Genomic DNA, 11,922 nt, shown 5'->3' on the forward strand with positions numbered 1-11,922 from the left:
CCTTCTTTAGCTATCACCGTGCCCGCGATCCACTTGGGACCATGTCCATAGTTTAGCACATACACAGGGTCATTCAGATCAATTTCCCGTGACACAGTGGCGCGACCATCGTTTACATTTTGTTGCTGCCGTCTGCTCTCTACCTGATCATGCAGGTTGGGGTGAACCAGCGAGAGTCTGGTTTTAAGTGTCCTTTTCATGAGTAGCTCAGCCGGGGGCACCCCTGTGAGCGAGTGGGGTCTCGTGCGGTAGCTGAGCAGTACTCGGGACAGGCGGGTTTGGAGTGAGCCTTCTGTGACTCATTTAAGGCTCTGTTTGATTGTTTGTACTGCCCGCTCTGCCTGCCCATTGGAGGCTGGTTTAAATGGGGCCGAGGTGACATGTTTGATCCCATTGCGGGTCATGAATTCTTTAAATTCGGCACTGGTGAAACATGGCCCGTTGTCACTGACCAGTATGTCAGGCAGGCCGTGGGTGGCAAACATGGCCCTCAGGCTTTCAATGGTGGCGGTGGCGGTGCTTCCCGACATTATTTCACATTCAATCCATTTTGAAAAAGCATCCAACACCACCAGGAACATTTTACCGAGAAACGGGCCCGCATAGTCGACATGGATCCTCGACCATGGTCTGGAGGGCCAGGACCACAAACTTAGTGGTGCCTCTCTGGGCGCATTGCTCAACTGAGCACACACGCTGCATTGTCGTACACAGGACTCTAAGTCAGAGTCAATACCAGACCACCACATGTGGGATCTGGCTATCGTTTTCATCATTACTATACCCGGGTGTGTGCTGTGGAGATCCGAGATGAACGTCTCCCTGCCCCTTTTTGGTAGCACTACGCGGTTACCCCACAACAGGCAGTCTGCCTGAATGGACAGCTCGTCCTTTCACCGCTGGAATGGCTTGATTAGCTCTTGCATTTCAACGGGGATGCTGGCCCAGCTCCCATGCAGTACACGGGTTTTTACTAGGGACAGCAGAGGATCTTGGCTGGTCCAAGTCCTAATCTGGCGGGCCGTGACAGGTGATTTATCATTTTAAAAAGCTTCCATGACCATCAACAAGTTTGCAGACTGCGCCATTTCCAACCCCGTGGTGGGCAATGGTAGCCGACTGAGAGCATGCGCACAGTTCTCGGTGCCTGGCCTGTGGTGGATGGTATAGTTATACGCTGATAGCGCGAGTGCCCACCTTTGTATGCGGACAGAGGCATTAGTATTTATCCTCTTGTTTTGAGCGAACAGGGATATGAGGGGCTTGTGATCGGTTTCCAGCTCAAATTTGAGGCCAAACAGGTACTGATGCATTTTCTTTACCCCGAACACACACGTTAATGCCTCTTTCTCAATCATGCTGTCGGCCCTCTCGGCCTTAGACAAGCTCCTACATAAGAACATAAGAACTAGTAACAGGAGTAGGCCATCTAGCCCCTCGAGCCTGCTCCGCCATTCAACAAGATCATGGCTGATCTGGCCGTGGACTCAGCTCCACTTACCCGTCCGCTCCTCATAACCCTTAATTCCCTTATTGGTTAAAAATCTGTCTATCTGTGATTTGAATACATTCAATGAGCTAGCCTCAACTGCTTCCTTGGGCAGAGAATTCCACAGATTCACAACCCTCTGGGAGAAGAAATTCCTTCTCAACTCGGTATTAAATTGGCTTCCCCGTATTTTGAGGCTGTGCCCCCTAGTTCTAGTCTCCTCGACCAGTGGAAACAACCTCTCTGCCTCTATCTTGTCTATCCCTTTCATTATTTTAAATGTTTCTATAAGATCACCCCTCATCCTTCTGAACTCCAACGAGTAAAGACCCAGTTTACTCAATCTATCATCATAAGGTAACCCTCTCATCTCCGGAATCAGCCTAGTGAATCGTCTCTGTACCCTCTCCAAAGCCAGTATATCCTTCCTTAAGTAAGGTTACCAAAACTGCACGCAGTACTCCAGGTGCGGCCTCACCAATACCCTATACAGTTGCAGCAGGACCTTCCTGCTTTTGTACTCCATCCCTCTCGCAATGAAGGCCAACATTCCATTCGCCTTCCTGATTACCTGCTGCACCTGCAAACTAACTTTTTGGGATTCATGCACAAGGACCCCAGGTCCCTCTGCACCGCAGCATGTTGTAATTTCTCCCCATTCAAATAGTATTCCCTTTTTTTGTTTTTTTTCCCAAGGTGGATGACCTCACACTTTCCATCTGCCAAACCTTAGCCCATTCGCTTAACCTATCTAAATCTCTTTGCAGCCTCTCTGTGTCCTCTACACAACCCGCTTTCCCATTAATCTTTGTGTCATCTGCAAATTTTGTTACACTACACTCTGTCCCCTCTTCCAGGTCATCTATGTATATTGTAAACAGTTGTGGTCCCAGCACCGATCCCTGTGGCACACCACTAACCACCGATTTCCAACCCGAAAAGGACCCATTTATCCCGACTCTCTGCTTTCTGTTAGCTAGCCAATTCTCTATCCATGCTAATACATTTCCTCTGACCCCGCGTACCTTTATCCTCTGCAGTAACCTTTTGTGTGGCACCTTATCGAATGCCTTTTGAAAATCTAAATACACCACATCCATCGGTACACCTCTATCCACCATGCTCGTTATATCCTCAAAGAATTCCAGTAAATTAGTTAAACATGATTTCCTCTTCATGAATCCATGTTGCGTCTGCTTGATTGCACTATTCCTATCTAGATGTCTCGCTATTTCTTCCTTAATGATAGTTTCAAGCATTTTCCCCACTACAGAAGTTAAACTAACCGGCCTATAGTTACCTGCCTTTTGTCTGCCCCTTTTTTAAACAGGCGTTACATTAGCTGCTTTCCAATCTGCTGGTACCTCCCCAGAGTCCAGAGAATTTTGGTATCCTGGAGGCATATGCGACAGGTTGCAACTTCCCCGCAACGTTAGCTTGTTGTAATACACACCCGACTCCGTACAACGATGCATCACATGCGAGCACAAGTCTTTTACACGGGTTATACAATACAAGCAGTTCATTGGAGCATAAAATGTTTCTGGATTTCTCAAAAGCAATTACCGTATATACTCGCGTATCATGCGACTTTTGAAGACCTAAATTGTAACCTAAATTTGGGGGGTCGCATGATACGCGAGATACAAAATTCGTGGGTGTGAAGTGCTGGCCAAGATTAGGCTGTTAGGCTGTTAAGCAGACCGTATCCACGCTGAATCTCGGCAGGTATCTCCTGGGCTGGATTGCAGCCTCTATTGTCGCTTGTACTGTATCGGGGGGGATGAGAGAGAGTCGCGGAGGTCAGGGGGGGGGGAGAGAGAGTCGCGGAGGTCGGGGGGGGGATGAGAGAGAGTCGCGGAGGTCGGGGGGGGGATGAGAGAGAGTCGCGGAGGTCAGGGGGTGGGGAGAGAGAGTCGCGGAGGTCGGGGGGGGGATGAGAGAGAGTCGCGGAGGTCGGGGGCGGGGGGGGAGGAAAGAGACCGGACCGGATTCCACCTGACCCCCGCTCTCCCTACCCCGGTGACCCGACCTCCACTCCCCCAACTCCCCCCCCACCCGGCAACCCGACCTCCATTTCCCCCCGGTGACCCAACCCGACCTCCTCTTCACCTCCCCCCACCCCCCCGGCGACCCGGCCTCCGCCACCCACAACCCCCAAACACAGTAGAGGCTGTGGCTGATCGATGCTAGTCAAACCAGCTGGAACGATTGCTGTATCGGTGTTCGATTCGCGAACAGCTTTCACAGCAGAATCCACTCGATGTTTCATGTTAAGGTCTGTATTCGATCTCAAAAAAGTGACTGGCATGATACATGAGATATATGGTAAAATCATGTTTTGGGGACGAAAATTTAGGGGTCGCATGATACGCGAGATCGCAGGATACGCGAGATCGCAGGATACGCGAGATCACAGGATACGCGAGTATATACGGTACTTGGTTTTTTTCCACATACCCAGTTCTCACCTTTGCGCAATAACACATGTAGGGGCTCTAAGAGGGTGCTTAACCCCGGTAGGAAGTTACCAAAATAGTTGAGGAGTGCCAGGAACGACCACAGCTCCGTGACATTCTGTGGCCTGGGCACGTTCCTGATAGCCTCTGTCTTGGCGTCTGTGGGCCGAATGCCGTCCGCCGCGATCTTTCTCCCCAAAAACTCCACTTCTGTTGCCATGAAGACACATTTCGACCTCTTCAGCCGCAGCCCTGCACGATCCAGTCGCTGGAGGACCTCCTCCAGGTTTTGTAGGTGCTCGGCGGTGTCCCGACCCGTGACCAATATGTCGTCCTGAAAAACCACCGTGCGTGGTACCGACTTGATTTGGCTCTCCATGTTTCTCTGGAAGATAGTTGCAGCCAACCGAATTCCAAACAGGCATCTGTTGTAGATGAACAGTCCCTTGTTCGTGTTGATGCAGGTGAGGCCCTTCGAAGACTCCTCCAGCTCCTGCGTCATGTAGGCCGAAGTCAGGTCGAGCTTGGTGAATGTCTTGCCTCCCATCAGTGTCACAAATAGGTCGTCTTCCTTAGGTAGCGGGTATTGGTCCTGTAGCGAGAAACGATTAATAGTTACTTTATAATCGCCGCAAATCCTGACCGTGCCATCACTTTTGAGTACTGGAACAATCGGGCTGGCCCACTCGCTGAATTCCACTGGGGAGATGATTTCCTTGCGTTGCAGCCTGTCCAGCTCGATTTCCATTCTCTCCATCATCATGTGAGGTACCGCTCGCGCCTTGTAGTGAATGGGTCATGCCTCTGGGACCAAGTGGGTCCGCACCTTCATCCTGGAAAAGTTTCCAATGCCTGGCTCAAAAAGGGAAGGAAATTTGTTAAGAACCTGGGTACATGAGGCCTCATCGACATGTGATAGTGCTCGGATGTCATCTCAGTTCCAGCGGATTTTTCCCAGCCAGCTCCTTCCAAGCAGTGTGGGGCCATCGCCCGGGATGGGTTCAGACAGGTTAGATGCAGGAAGAATGTTCCCAATGTTGGGGAAGTCCAGAACCAGCGATCAAAGGCTAAGGATAAGGGGTAAGCCATTTAGGACCGAGATGAGGAGAAACTTCTTCACCCAGAGAGTGGTGAACCTGTGGAATTCTCTACCACAGAAAGTAGTTCAGGCCAATTCACTAAATATATTCAAAAAGGAGTTAGATGTAGTCCTTACTATTAGAGGGATCAAGGGGTATGGTGAGAAAGCAGGAATGGGGTACTGAAGTTTCATGTTCAGCCATGAACTCATTGAATGGCGGTGCAGGCTCGAAGGGCCGAATGGCCTACTCCTGCACCTATTTTCTATGTTTCTATGACAATCCAGAGTGGCAGTTCGTGCACCATGCCCTTGTAGGTGACCTTGACCATGACGCTGCCCAGGACAGCGATAAGCTCTTTGGTGTACGTTCTCAGTTTCGTGTGGATGGGGCTCAGGGCTGGTCTGAGTGCCTTGTTGCACCACAGTCTCTCAAACATCTTTTTACTCATGATGGATTGGCTAGCGCCAGTGTCCAGTTCCATGGCTACTGGTAAGCCATTCAATTTTACGTTTAGCATTATAGGTGGACATTTCGGCGATAATGTGTGCACCCCGTGTATTTCAGCATCTGCCTCCTCTCTCTGAGGCTCGAAATTGCTTTGATCCACCATGGACCGATCTTCCTCTGCCACGTGGTGGTTAGCAGGTTTTGCAGAGCTTGCAGCTCATCTGCAAGCTCGTTGGAGGTGCCCCATTGTTCCACAGCTCTTGCAAACATACCCTTTGAAGCGGCATGAATAGGCTGAATGCAAGCCTCCACAACGCCAACAAGGTGTGAATTGCCTTGCATTCATCCTTTATTGCGGACTCTGAGTCATCTGGGTCACCTGAGGCCTGCTGGCAGTTGCAGACTCGTGGTTTCTGCCCTGTACATTTCTGCTCGCAAACACAGTTCCAGTTAATTTATGAACATTGCTAGCACTTGTGTGCTGAGAGATTTGTTTGGTGTTATCACTGGTAGACATAAACGCTTGTGCTATCGCAATGGCCTTACTGAGGGTCGGTGTCTCTACAGTCAAAAGTTTTCGTAGGATGGTCTCGTGGCCAATGCCCAGTACAAAAAAGTCTCTGAGCATCTGCTCCAGGTAGCCATCAAACTCACATTGTCCTGCAAGTCCCCTTAGCTCGGCGACGTAGCTCGCCACTTCCTGACCTTCAGATCGCTGGCACGTGTAGAACCGATACCTCGCCATTTGCACGCTCTCCCTCAGGTTATGATGCTCCCGAACCAGTGTATACAGCTCCTCATACGACTTATCTGTGGGTTTCACCGGTGCCAGAAGATTCTTCATGAGACTGTAGGTCGGTGCCCCGCAGACTGTGAGGAGGACCGCTCTCCTTTTTGCAGCGCTTCCTTCTCCGTCCAGCTCGTTGGCTACAAAGTACTGGTCTAGCCGTTCGACATAGGCTTCCCAGTCCTCACCTTCCGAGAACTTCTCCAGGATTCCCACAGTTTGCTGCATCTTTGCGTTGGATTCGTATACTCGTCGCCAGTTATTGTGTGACTGCACACAGGGAGGTTAAAGTAACAGTGACCTCAGTCTTTAATAAGACACTCCAGAGTGAGGAACAGGCCTTAGGGGCCGGCTTATATACAGTGCTCCCAAGAGATGATGGGATCCCTTGGGACTTCAGGAGATGCACTCCCTGGTGGCGGAACATGGGAGTGCATGCTTTACAGATACACAACAGTACGAGCATGTGATGCGTCGTCGTATGGGGCCGGGTGTGTATTGCATCAAGCTGATGAATCTGGGAAATTGCAACCGGTTGCTTATGCATCCAGAAGTCTGTCTAAGGCTGCGAGAGCCTACAGCATTATTGAAAAAGAAGGGTTAGTGTGTGTTTATGGGGTAAAGAAAATGCATCAATACCTGTTTGGGCTCAAATTTGAATTGGAAACTGACCATAAGCCACTTATATCCCTTGTTTCTGAAAGTAAGGGGATAAATACGAATGCTTCGGCCCGTATCCAGAGATGGGCGCTCACATTGTCCGCATACAACTACGCCATCCGCTACAGGCCAGGCACAGAAAACTGTGCCGATGCTCTCAGTAGGCTGCCATTGTCCACCACGGGGGTGGAAATGGCGCAGCCCGCAGATCTAACCATGGTTATGGAAGCATTTGAGAGTGAGCAATCACCCGTCACTGCCCGACAGATCAAAACCTGGACCCTTTACTGTCCTTCGTAAAAAGTTGTGTGCTTCACGCGAGCTGGTCCAGTGTCCCAGTGGAAGAGATAAAGCCGTACCAGCGGCGCAAAGATGTAATGTCTATACAGGCAGACTGCCTTCTGTGGGGCAATCGGGTAGTGGTCCCCAAGAAGGGCAGGGACACTTTCATCAATGACCTCCACAGTCCTCACCCAGGTATTGTAATGATGAAAGCGACAGCCAGATCCCACATGTGGTGGCCCAGTATCGATGCGGACTTAGAGTCCTGCGTTCACAGATGTAATACATCCTCGCAGTTAAGCAATGTACCCAGGGAGGAGCCGCTAACTTTATGGTCTTGGCCTCCAAACCGTGGTCCAGGGCCCACGTCGACTATGCAGGTCCATTTTGGGTAAAATGTTCCTCGTGGTTGTAGATGCGTACTCCAAATGGATTGAATGTGAGATAATGTCGGCAAGCACGTCCGCTGCCACCACTGAAAGCCTGCGGGCCATGTTTGCCACGCACGGCCTGCCTGATGTCCTGGTGAGTGACAACGGGCCATGTTTTACCAGTGCTGAGTTCAAAGAGTTCATGACCCGTAATGGGATCAAACATGTCACATCTGCCCCGTTTAAACCAGCGTCCAATGGTCAGGCAGAGAGAGCAGTGCAAACCATCAAGCAAGGCTTGAAGAGGGTAACTGAAGGCTCACTGTAGACTCGCCTATCCCGAGTCCTGCTTAGTTACCGCACGAGACCCCACTCACTCACTGGGATCCCACCTGCTGAACTGCTCATGAAAAGAGCACTTAAGACAAGGCTCTCGTTAGTTCACCCTGATCTACATGAACAGGTAGAGAGCAGGCGGCTTCAACAAAGTGCATACCATGATAGCGCAATTGTGTCACGCGAGATTGAAATCAATGATCCTGTATTTGTATTAAATTATGGACAAGATCCCAAGTGGCTTCCCGGCACTGTCGTGGCCAAAGAGGGGAGCAGGGTGTTTCAGGTCAAACTTTCAAATGGACTCATTCACCGAAAACACTTGGACCAAATCAAACTCAGATTCACGGACTAACCTGAGCAACCCACCTTGGACCCTACCTTTTTTGATCCCCCAACACACACACCAGTGGCAACCGGCACCACGGTTGACCACGAAGCAGAACCCACCATCCACAGCAGCCCAGCAGGGCCCAACACACCAGGCAGCCCAGCAAGACCAGCTGCCCAGCGAGGGCCCAACAAATGATTCAACAACACCAGCTTTCACACCAAGACGATCAACCAGGGCAAGAAGGGCCCCAGATCGACTCACATTGTAAATAGTTACACTATTGACATGGGGGGGGGGGGGAGTGTTGTTATATATGTAAATCTGTAAATACCATGTTTAACCAGCAGAGGGCTCATCCCCTGAAGTCCCAAGGGATTCCATAATCCTTTGGGAGTACCTGTACTGAAGGAGGTCTCACAGATTGGAGAGGCACTCTGGAGGCCTGCAATAAAAGACTAAGGTCACACTTTACTTTGAGCTCACAGTATCTAGTCAGACTCTTTATTCATACATAACACAGCCCCTCGATCCTGTTACACAGGAACAGGAGGAGGCCATTCAGCCCCTTGAGCCTGTTACACAGGAACAGGAGGAGGCCATTCAGCCCCTCGAGCCTGTTACACAGGAACAGGAGGGGGCCATTCAGCCCCTTGAGCCTGTTACACAGGAACAGGAGGGGGCCATTCAGCCCCTCGAGCCTGTTACACAGGAACAGGAGGAGGCCATTCAGCCCCTCGAGCCTGTTACACAGGAGGAGGCCCATTCAGCCCCTCGAGCCTGTTACACAGGAACAGGAGGGGGCCATTCAGCCCCTCGAGTCTGTTACACAGGAACAGGAGGAGGCCATTCAGCCCCTCCAGTCTGTTACACAGGAACAGGAGGAGGCCATTCAGCCCCTCGAGCCTGTTACACAGGAACAGGAGGGGGCCATTCACCCCTCGAGCTTGTTACACAGGAACAGGAGGGGGCCATTCAGCCCCTCGAGCCTGTTACACAGGAACAGGAGGAGGCCCATTCAACCCCTCGCGCCTGTTACACAGGAACAGGAGGAGGCCATTCAGCCCCTCGAGCCTGTTACACAGGAACAGGAGGAGGCCATCCAGCCCCTCGAGCCTGTTCTGCCATACAATTAGGTCCTGGCTGATCTGTACCTTGACTTTACGTTCCCAACTTTGCTCCGAGTCCCTCGATACCTTCACCCAACAGAAAGTGGGGTGTTACACGGGCAGCCAATCAGATCCCGGCAGCTTATCGCACGGAGGGGTTACGGTTAAATTACCCACAAGTAGGGAGATCGGGGTTCCCTTATTTCAGCTTCCTGCAGAGACCCCTTTTAAGAAGCGAGGATGTTTGTGCAAACTTGCTGAATTCCTTCTGTCAGTCTGTGAAAATCTGGTGTGCTGCAATATTCAGCACTGCCACAAGAGGGCAGAAGACATGGCATCATCATCATAGGCAGTCCCTCGGGATTGAGGAAGACTTGCTTCCACTCTTAACATCAGTTCTCAGGTGGCTGAACAGTCCAATACGAGAGCCACAGTCCCGGTCACAGGTGGGACAGACAGTGGTTGAGGGAAGGGGAGGGTGGGACTGGTTTGTCGCACGCTCCTTCCGCTGCCTGCGCTTGGTTTCTGCATGCTCTCGGCGATGAGACTCGAGGTGCTCAGCGCCCTCCCGGATGCATTTCCTCCACTTAGGGCGGTCTATGGTCAGGGACTCCCAGGTGTTGGTGGGGATGTTGCACTTTATCAGGGAGGCTTTGAGGGTGTCCTTGAAACATTTCCTCTGCCCACCTTTGGCTCGTTTGCCGTGAAGGAGTTCCGAATAGTGCGCTTGCTTTGGGAGTCTCGTGTCAGGCATGCGAACTATGAGGCCTGCCCAGCGGAGCTGATTGAGTGTGGTCAGTGCTTCAATGCTGGGGATGTTGGTCTGGTCGAGGACACTGATGTTGGTGCGTCTGTCCTCCCAGGGGATTTGCAGGATCTTGCGGAGACATCGTTGGTGATATTTCTCCAGCGACTTGAGGTGTCTACTGTACATGGTCCATGTCTCTGAGCCATACAGGAGGGCGGGTATCACTACAGCCCTGTAGACCATGAGCTTGGTGCCAGTTTTGAGGGCCTGGTCTTCAAACACTCTTTTCCTCAGGCGGCCGAAGGCTGCACTGGCGCACTGGAGGCGGTGTTAGATCTTGTCGTGGATGCCTGCTCTTGTTGATAAGAGGCTCCCAAGGTATGGGAAATGGTCCACGGTGTCCAGGGCCGCGCCGTGGATCTTGATGACTGGGGGGCAGTGCTGTGCGGCGAGGACAGGCTGGTGGAGGACCTTTGTCTTACGGATGTTTAGCGTAAGGCCCATGCTTTCATACACCTCAGTAAATACGTTGACTATATCCTGGAGTTCAGCCTCTGTGTGTGTACAGACACAGAGGTCGTCCGCGTACTGTAGCTCAGCGACAGAGGTTGGGGTGATCTTGGACCTGGTCTGGAGATGGCGAAGGTTAAACAGCTTCCCACTGGTTCTGTAGTTTAGCTCCACTCCAGCGGGGAGCTTGTTGACTGTGAGGTGGAGCATGGCAGCGAGGAAGATTGAGAAGAGGGTTGGGGCGATGACACAGCCCTGTTTGACCCCGGTCCGGACGTGGATTGGGTCTGTGATGGATCCGTTGGTAAGGATCACGGTTTGCATGTCATTGTGGAGCAGGCGAAGGATGTTGACAGACTTTTGGGGGCATCCGAAACGGAGGAGGATGCTCCATAGACCCTCGCGGCTGACAGTGTCAAAGGCCTTTGTAAGATCGAAGAAGGCCATGTATAAGGGCTGGCGCTGCTCCCTGCATTTTTCCTGCAGCTGTCGCGCTGCAAAGATCATGTCCGTTGTGTCCCGGAGGGGATGAAATCTGCACTGTGACTCCGGGAGGAGCTCCTCGGCCACGGGGAGAAGACGGTTGCGGAGGACTCTAGCGACAACTTTCCCAGTGGTTGATAGCAGGGAGATTCCCCTGTAGTTACCGCAGTCGGACTTGTCCCCTTTTTAAAGATGGTCACGATCACTGCATCTGTGAGATCTCCCAGCATGCTCTCCTCCCTCCAGATGAGAGAGATGAGGTCATGTATCTGCGCCAACAGCGCCTCTCCGCCATACTTTAGTGTCTCAGCGGGGATTCCATCCGCTCCCGTAGCCTTGTTGTTCTTGAGCTGTTTTATGGCTTTGCCTACCTCGTGCAGTGTTGGGGTCTCACTGAGGTGGTGGCGGGTCACATGCTGCGGGATGGAGTCGAGAACACTCGAGTCAAAGGCAGATCGATTGAGGAGATCATCGAAGTGCTCCTTCCATCGGGCCCTGACAGCCTCGGTGTCCTTGATGAGTGTTTCCCCGTTCTTGGCCAGCAGTGGGGTGGGGCCTTGGGAGTTTGGACCGTAGGTGGCCTTGACTCGCATATCGTGGCTGTCGGCCAGTTGTTGTATCTCCTGTGCTTTCTCCATCCACCACCTGTTCTTTAGGTCCCGGGTTTTTTGTTGAACCTCAGCCTTGAGCCGCCTGTAATGTTGTTTTGCTGCTCCCGAGTTGGGTTGTTGCTTGAGGCTCAGAAATGCTCTGCGCTTGCGATCTATTAGTTCTTGGATCTCCTGATCATTCTCATCAAACCAGTCCTGGTGTTTCCTGGTTGAGTGA

Source organism: Pristiophorus japonicus, chromosome 15 (assembly GCF_044704955.1).
Source record: "Pristiophorus japonicus isolate sPriJap1 chromosome 15, sPriJap1.hap1, whole genome shotgun sequence".
In the NCBI taxonomy this organism is placed as follows: Eukaryota; Metazoa; Chordata; class Chondrichthyes; family Pristiophoridae; genus Pristiophorus; species Pristiophorus japonicus.